Here is a 9,272-nt window from a genome sequence, read left to right as displayed (position 1 = left end):
ATGGTATTGTTGGGCCCTACACGTCCAAAAGCTGACTCTAAACGGGGAAGAAATCGGCGCAAGTAAAATCCCTCATGGCTCACCTCTCCCTGCAATTTGCAGCTACGCACAAGCACTCGGGTGTTGCACACCCCTTTGTTTTCACACGTGATATTCCTGCGTCTGCATGAAAGCCCCGCCCCACTCTCTCTGCTTTGGAACTCCTGTTCTACAGTCTCCTGGGAGCTCGCCTTAGCGTTAGGCAGGAGGTTAGCTCTGGGAGAGAGTCACCAACCAGGCCCCCAAAACAGGACATAAAGAACAAAAGGTGATAGTGGTCTCTCCAGATGGGTCAGCTCATGTAACGAACAACAGATGGTCGTGGTCTACTAGTTAAAATGGCTTCGGGCTCTTTCTAGATAAGGAATCTGCTTGGAGTGCTGCTATCCTTTCACCTAGTGAACTTTTCAACTTTGAAGGTACTTAAAGCCCCACGCATATTCTTGCATCTTACATGTTTATTTAGATTGGGTAAAATGAGAGTTTAAAAAAAAGTATACCACTTTTTGTTTATTTGATTGATTTTTCTTTTCTTTTTTAAAAAGCATTATTTGTTTATTTTTGTAAAAAGATGTATTTATTTTATTATGTATACAATGTTCTGCCTGCATGTAACACCTGCAGGCCAGAGGAGGGCACCAGATCTAATTATAGATGGTTGTGAGCCATCATGTGATTGCTGGGAATTGAACTTATGACCTTTGGAAGAGCAGCCAGTGCTCTTAACCTCTGAGCCATCTCTCCAGCCCTATTTATTTATTATGTATACAGCATTCTACCTGCATGTCACTCCTGTACTTCAGAAGAGGGCACCAGATCTCATAGATTGTTGTGAGCCATTATTATGTGGTTGCTGGGAATTGAACTCAGGACCTTTGGAAGAGCAGCCGGTGCTCTTAACCTCTGAGCCATCTCTCCAGCCCCAATTAATTGATTTTTCAAGGCAGGGTTTCTCTGTGTAGCCTTGGCTGTCCTAGACTCACTCTGTAGACCAGTGTCCAACTCAAAACAATCTACCTGCTGGGATTAGAGGTGTGTGCCACTATGCCGGGCTTCACACCACTTTCTTTTAGCACACACCTTGGGAGAGGCACAGGGAGAGCATAACAGATGAAGGACGAATCTAAGCCCCACTTGAGCCAGGATGTGACCGCTCCTAGTCTGCTCCTTTGCTCTTTTCCCAAAGAGCATACCTTTACTCTCTTACTCATTCTAGGTAAAACTCTTGACTTCAGGGCCGGACAGATGGCTCAGCAGTTAAGAACATTTGATGCTCTTGCAGAGGACCCAAGTTCGATTCCCAGAACACACATTGCAGTTCACAACAGTTTGTAGGACTGGATCCAAGAGATACAAAAAACTCTCTTTTGACCATCCTAGACACCAGACATGCACCTAGTGCACATACAAACACACAGGCGATCTCTGAGCTCAAGGCTAGCCTGCTCCACAGAGTGAGTTCCAGGACAGCCAGAGAAACTCTGTCTCAAAAAAACTATAAACAGGGGCTGGAGAAGCACTGTCAGCTCTTCCAGAGGTCCCAAGTTCAATATCCAGCAACCACATGGGGGCTCATAACCATCTATAAAGACATCTGGTGCCCTCCTCTGGCAGACAAGCATATATGCAGGCTGAGCATTATCTACATAACAACAACAACAATTATAAAAAAGCTGGGTGTGGTGGTGCACACGCCTCTAATCCCAGCATTCGAGAGGCAGAGGCAAGTGGATCTCTGTGAGTTTGAGGCCAGCCTGGTCTACAAACAGAGTCCAGGACAGCCAAGGCTACACACAGAAACCCTGTCTCAAACAAAAACAACAACAAAGCCCAATAAACAAACAAGCAAATAAACTCTTGACTGCTTTACTCCTATGTCTCATCTGATTTTTTTTTCTTCCAGGACCACAAGAGCCAATGGTGTTGCTGGTGTAGGGTGTAGAGCGGGAAGTGTGGGCCTCTCCATAGCACCAGCATCACCTGCCTAGGTCATTGCTCTCCTAGCGGCACAAAGGTTCCGTTACAGGACTTATGCTATCATAGGCTAGCTTGTTCTTGTCATCACTGGGTGGACAGGAGTAGGAATGTGACTGCTACCTTGGTGTTTCCATGGTTCCCTTGGCTACACAGCAGCACCTTGGTATTGCCAAAATTAGTACTACCAAAAAAAATTGCTGCCTCCACTGAACAAAAACAGGAGAGTAACTACCTGGACACCCAAAAAGGAAATTGAAGGAAGAGGCAATAAACAGTCCATGTGGGTTGTGATAAAACATGTGCCTTATGTCCTGAGCCCTCTTGCTGACCCAAAAACTATTATTTTCTCCTTTTGTTGCTCGCTTTCTGCTCATCCAGAGGATCAGAGTTCAGATCCCAGCACCCATGTCGGTGGCTCACAACTGCCTGTAACTCCAGCCCAGGGGGATCTGACACCCTCTTGTGCTTTTCTCTGGCATCCACACATGAATAGAATACTTCTGTACACACACACACACACACACACACACACACACACCAAAATAAAATCCTTTTTTCTGACTTAAAGTGATATTTGGCTTTTTTAAAGGTTTTGTTTGTTTGTTTGTTTGGTTTGTTTTGTTTTTCGAGACAGGGTTTCTCTGTGTAGCCCTGGCTGTCAAGGACTCGCTTTGTAGGTCTGGAGAGTTGACTCAGTAGTTAAGAGCACTTGTCTGTAACTCCAGTCCCAAGAGATCCCAGGACCTTTTGACCTCAGTGGGTACCAGGCACACATGCATGCAAGCAAAACCTTTACACACATAAAATAATAAAATAAATCTACCAAAAAAGACTTTTCAAAAAAGATGGTAAGTAACATCCAGATTTGTTTCCAGATACCAGAATGAATCTCGGCACCCACAGCTGCTCCCTGGTAGTGTCTTAATTTGGTAGTCCTAACTGACCACATGCAAACAGCACCACCTCCAGGCCAGCCTAAGAAGTCTACGCAAAGTTCCCAGATGCAGTTGCCAGCCGCCATTCTTCCTGCTGTTCAGCGTGCCTGGAGAGGAGAGCTAAAAGAATATTGGCAGTGACGGTCTCAGGGGATGACTTTATATCAACAAAAAACTTGTCTCTTTGTATGAGCAGCCTCACCACCAGTGGAAATTTCCACAAGGGAAAGATTTCATGGGTCAGTGGGGTATACCACTGAAACTTTCCAGAAGCCCAAGAATCCCATCCCAAACCAACTGCTGACCATAAGAACTGGAACTAGTTTGTCACAGAAGTGACCTGCAGCCAGTCATCACAGTCCTGTGACTCAGGCTCGGGGATGCTGGTCTTAGCCTAGGTCAATCATCCCAGGAAAAACAAAAAATAAGTGACATGTGAAACCGACTCATGGCCCTGAAGGGACCTGACCCCAGGGACTTCAGGGACCCCAAACCCCCCAATGACCGCAGCTGCTTGACTAGACCAACTCCATGACAGGCTTCAAGTTTTCACTCTGCCTAGCCAGGCCAAGTTTCTAACAATTTCTGGGGAAAAACCCATAAGTTATAGACAGCTCATGGGCAGCTCATGGACAGCTAATCAGCTTATAGAACAGAATGACTAAATACCATGGTTTTATTACTTCATAACCTTGGTAAAAAAACACACAGCTGGCTCCATCCAATCAAATTAAAGGCCAACTCCTGAGCAAGAGGCAAAATTTCAGTGACTCAAAAGTCCCCAATAACCAAACAAATAGCCAGTCCTGAATCCCCTCCTACACTCTGACTCAATTCTGTCATCACAGATCACTCCAACTGTCTATAAATTGAACCTGCATATTTATTTTGGGGTCATGCTCCAGAGGAGAGAGGTAATTCTAGCATGCTAGAATAAAAACACTCTTTGATTTTTGCATACTGCCTTGGGGTTGGTCTCTAGTAGATCACCCGAACCCTAACAGCCTAATGATACTGATGAGAAGGAGCCGGCTGCTAAAGCTAGCCTCTGAGAGCACCATGGGACAGAAAGGCTGAGGCAGGAAAGACAACCGGGGGGAGTTATGGGTACAGAAGTCTGGCTCAAGTTTCTCCCCAGCTGAAAAACAAGAATTCCAACACACTGGCATTGACTTAGGGCTTCTTCTCCTTTCCAAGCTAGGAATATTTTCTTGTTTTCTTTTTTCTTTCTCTTTTTTTTTGGGGGGGGGGGGTTGTTGTTGTTGTTGTTGGGTTTTTGTTTGTTTGTTTTGGGGGGTTTTTTGTTTGTTTGTTTGCTTGTTTGTTTTTTCAAAACAGGATTTCTCTGTGTCACCTTGGCTGTCCTTGACTCGCTTTGTAGACCAGGCTGGCCTTGAACTCACAGAGATCCAACTGCCTCTGCCTTCTGAATGCTGGGATTAAAGAAGTGTGCCACCATGCCCAGTTTAGGAATATTTTCTTAATTGCAATTTTATTCATTTATCTTCCTGAATATATATATGAATGTGTACATGGATGTGCATGTGTGCATTGCATGTGCCTGTGCTCCTATGCATGCAATGCAAGCCACAGTGCAAATGTAGAAGACAGAGAACCACTTGCAGGAGTTGGTACTCTCTTTCTGCCATGCAGGTCCCAGGGATGGGATTGCAGATCAGTAGTCTTCGAGCAGGCACCTTTCTTGCCTGAGCCATCCAATTCACTGCTCTCCAGTTTTCTAGAAATCTGACAAGTAACCATTTTTTGCTGTAGAAGAGATGACATAAACCCTGTGTACAAGTCTATCATCAGATTAACTTTATCACATTATAATCCCATTCAAGACACTTTTGGGTCCAATGTGTAACTAACTTATCAAAACAGAGAGGGGGCTGGGCATGGTGGTGCATGCCTCTGACCTCAGCACTTTGGAGGCTGAGGCATATAGATCTCTGTGAGTTCAAGGCCAGCCTGGGCTACATGGTGAGTCCCAGGCCAGCCAGGGCTACACACAGTGAGATTCTGTCTAAAAACAAAACAAACAACCAAAAAACATATACATATAGAGAGAGAAGGGACCCTGGAGAGATGGCTCAGTGATTAAGAGCACTTGTCACTCTTGCAGAGGACCCAGGTTCAGACACCAGCACTCACTAGGAGCTCAGAAGCATCTAATTCTAGTTACAGGCACCTGGTGCCTCCCTCTGGATTCCAAAGGCACCAGGTGTGCATCTGGTAGAACACATACACACATGCAGGCAGACACTTAGACACATTAAATTAAAAAATAAGCTGAGAGCCAGACCCAGTGGTACATGCCTTTAATCCCAGCACTCGGGGAGGCAGAGGCAGGTGGATTGCTGTAAGTTCGAAGCCAGCCTGGTCTGCAAAGCGAGTCCCGGTTAGCCAGGGCTATACAGAGAAACCCTGTCTCGAAAAACAAACAAAGAAACCTTGTCTCAAAAAACAAAAAACAAAACAAAACAAAAAAAAGCAAAGCTGGGTGATGGTGGTAGACATCTTTAATCCCAGCACTCAGACAGCAGAAATAGCCAGACTTCTCTGAGTTCGAAGCCAGCCTGATTTACAGAGCAAGTTTCAGGACAGCCAGGGCTACAGAGAAACCCTGTCTCAAAAAAAATAAAAATAAAGGGCCAGGCATGGTGGTGCATGCTTTTAATCTAGGCAGAGACAAGCAGAGCTCTACGACTTCAAGGCCAGTCTGGTTTACACAGTTTCACAACAACCAAAGATGCACCATGGGTCCCTATCTCAATACACAAAGCAAGGAATGGGAAAACAGAAAAGATAGTACACAGTATGCTCTTACCCCGCAAGAGATGACGTTTGTGAAGGAAAGTATTAGGCCAGTGAAGATTTCTGCCGAGAAGCAGACAGGAAAGCTGAGCCAGAGCTGAACCTCTTCGCCAGCCCCCAGATATCTCCTATTCAGCCCCTACCCTGCTTTGTAGTGGTTTATCCTGAAATTGCTTTCTGCATCAAAGCAAAGGATTTGGTTTTACCTAAGTCAAGGTCACTAAGGTCAGGCTACTGTAGACAGCAGATGGCAGCTTTGCCTCCACGCTCTCCTCTCTTGACAAGGCCAGCTCTCGAGACCCTCCTCCAAAAGATTCCTTTTGCCACTGGCCCACCACAGGGAGAGAGAATGACTCTGTTCCACCAAAAAGGGTTCCTGATTAAAGCCTTCACAGAACTGGGGCTGGAGAGATGGCTCAGTGGTTAAGAGTACTGGCTGCTCTTCCAGAGGTCCTAGGTTTGACTCCAGCACCCGCATGTTGGCTCACTGCCACCTGTAACTCCAGCTCCAAAGAATTCAACTCCCTCTTCTGATTCTTCCAAGGCACCAGGCACATGAGAGGTGCATAGACATACATGCAAACAAAACACCCAAAGACACAAAAGAAAAACCTTCACAGCCGGGTGTGGTGGCATATATCTGTTATCCTAGCACTCAGGGAGGCAGAGGCAGGCAAATCTCTGAGTTCGAGGCCAGCCTGGCTTACAAAGCGAGTCCAGGACAGCCAAGGCTACACAGAGGAACTTGTCTTGAGAAAGCAAAAAAATAAAAATTAAAACAAACAAACAAATAAATATCTTCACACAACTACTTCTAGCTAATTTAAACAGATCAGACAAGAAGCTGAGTAGCTGAGTAGCCAGGCTTGAGAGCACCTGGGAGCCAAGGACCAAAGTGTCACCAAGAACCGAGACAGTAATCTGTTACCTAAAGTTCAGCCTTTCCACCCCCAGGGCCTGGCAGTACCACAGCCAGAGTTTCTCTGCTTCCTCACTGCAGCTTCTGAGGGAAAGGCAGGAGCATTTGCAAGGCTGAATCTAAATCACATGACCACGCCCACCCCCACCCCACCCCTGCGCCCAGGTCCAGCCTGGATGGGTCCGGCCCCTCAGCCTTTCCTCACTACTATCCTACACACGACGGCAGGTTCTCCACCAGAGACTCACCGCAGCCATTGCTTGTCTTTGGCTGGCAGCTCACCTCAAGGAAAGCCCAGCCTAAGATCCCCTGAAGCCCTTAGCTCTTCTAGAGTTGATGGAGATAATGTGGGTTAGTGAGGGCATGCTTCCCAGGGCACCTGGTCCCAGTCAGGGTCGATGAGCCCGGAGGATGAGGCCCAGTCACGGAGCCGGGCACAGAGGTGCTGGGCTCTGAGGATGACGTACCTTTTCCTGTCTAACAGCGCGTCATTATTTAATCCAACCTCCTTCCTCAGTGTCAGGCCAGTAAGGAGCCTCTCTCCCTTTCATCCTTCATGGTGATGCTGTCGGCCCAGGGTTGCTAACTGTGAACTGCAAAAGACCACTTAATGGCACACTGTCTAGGAAGTAGTAAGACCCGCCTAAGGAGAAATAAAAGACTGAAGGAAACCAAACCAAACACTTAGAGACTGGAGAATGGAGGGAGGGGGGGGGGATGAAGGGGTGGGGGGGGGGGACTTTTACCCCTGTCTTGAACAGCTGTGAAACCTGTATCACACGACACGAAGAGAAAAGTGGAGCAGGCTTTTTTGGTTTGAGTTTGGTTTTTTTCTCCGTTTTGTTTTTTGAGACAGGGTCCTACTTGGCTGGTTTTACCCGGAACTCACTATGTAAACCAGGGCAGCTTGAGGCTTGTGCCTGGCCTTCTGACCACTAGAGCTACACATGGATAGTTCTTAGGTCTCCCAAAAATGGACTTTTTCCTCTCCTATGGCCATACGTTTTCTTTGTGTTTTTCCATTGAGTGTGACAGCGAGGAGGTTTAGGCCCTTAGGGGAGGAATAATGCTTTTTCTCTTAGCTGTCCTGTGTCTTCCAGGGCTTCACTGGGACTGGGGCCTAGGCTCTATTCCAGGCCCTTCATGCCAAAAGAAGGGAGGAAAACTGATTTGCAACCTCTGGCTGGTTCTCATGCCCTACTGTGAATTTCTCTATTCAAAGATATTTGTGTGAAGGAGCAAGGCTGTTTGAGGTTGAAAAAAATAACTCAGCAGCGGGCCCAGGGTGGAGTGGTCTTTCCCAAGACCTAGAGACATGAGCGGCATTAGAGGCAGCATGGGACAGGGTGTGACTCAGAGGGGATTTCTCTCCATAATCTACAATGTTCCCTAAGGTATTACAAAACTAATTATAAAGATAGAACTGAAATAAAAAAGAAGGAGCAGGGCACAGTGGCCCACGCCTGTAATCCCAGCACTCTGGGAGGAAGAGGCAGGCGGATCTTTGTAAACTCAAGGCCAGCTTCCTGGTCTACAAAGTTGAAGGAGAGATAAACCTGTTTTTTAGAATCCCAAGTGTGAGATGGGAATGGTCTCGTGAGAGAACAGGTGAGGTTAATTCACTAGAAGAGCAACCACCTCGGGCCGGAGCTTAATTGTTGCTTAATTGTTGCCAGTTGAAAAGATCCGGTGAACAGACTCTGGGAGGAGATATATAAATGAGCCCAGACTGGAGGCGGGGCTTTTTGGAGGCTTGGGATAGATTTGGCTGTTCATCGCTGCACTTCTAGAGGCTCTTAGAGAAAACCGCTCGAGGGAAGGCTTCCAGGCTCCGGCTCCTGCTGAGGTTTTGGGTTCTGGTTACCCTAGGTTCCAGCAGAAGAAATCCTGCGGCTCACGCCCGGAGAATCTTTCCTCGGAACTGATATCCTTAAGGTTTTGTTATTGTGTCCATTAATCCTCATTTCCTACTGTTTTGGTTAGTTGGGTTATAAGAGGCTTGGTCACTAAGTTGTTAATAAAATATATTGGTTAAGAAAATTGAGCCTACACAAAGTGAGTCCAGAACAGCCAAGGCAATACAGAGAAGCCCTGTCTCGAAAAACAAGGAAGGAAGGAAGGAAGGGAAAGAAAATGTAACATACACAGAGAGGGGGTATAGAGAGAGTGTGCGCATGCGTGTGCACACACGTGTGTGCAAAAGAGAGTGAAAGCTGAAAGTTTAATTTATAAGAAAAAAAGGGGACTAGAGAGATGGCTCAGAGTACTGGTTACTCTTCCAGAGGTCCTGCGTTCAATTCCCAGCAACCACATGGTGGCTCACACCATCTATAATGAGATCTGATGCCGTGACATCTGCTGGCATGCAGGTGTACACCCTGGAAGAATACTGTATCATAATAAATAGATAATTAAAAAAGAAAAGAGAAAAAGAAAAGAAAAAAAGGTGTCTGTTGCAGGATATTTGATCACACTGTGAACCCCTAGATTGTGTTGTTTACTAGGGAAAAAACTTTTTAGTTATGGTGTAGCTCAGCCCTAGCCTACACCTTTAATCCAAGAGCTTTCTGCTTGAATAGTGTAAA

Source organism: Acomys russatus, chromosome 7, assembly GCF_903995435.1.
Source record: "Acomys russatus chromosome 7, mAcoRus1.1, whole genome shotgun sequence".
Lineage (NCBI taxonomy): Eukaryota > Metazoa > Chordata > Mammalia > Rodentia > Muridae > Acomys > Acomys russatus.
Note: the sequence above shows the minus strand (reverse complement) of the source record.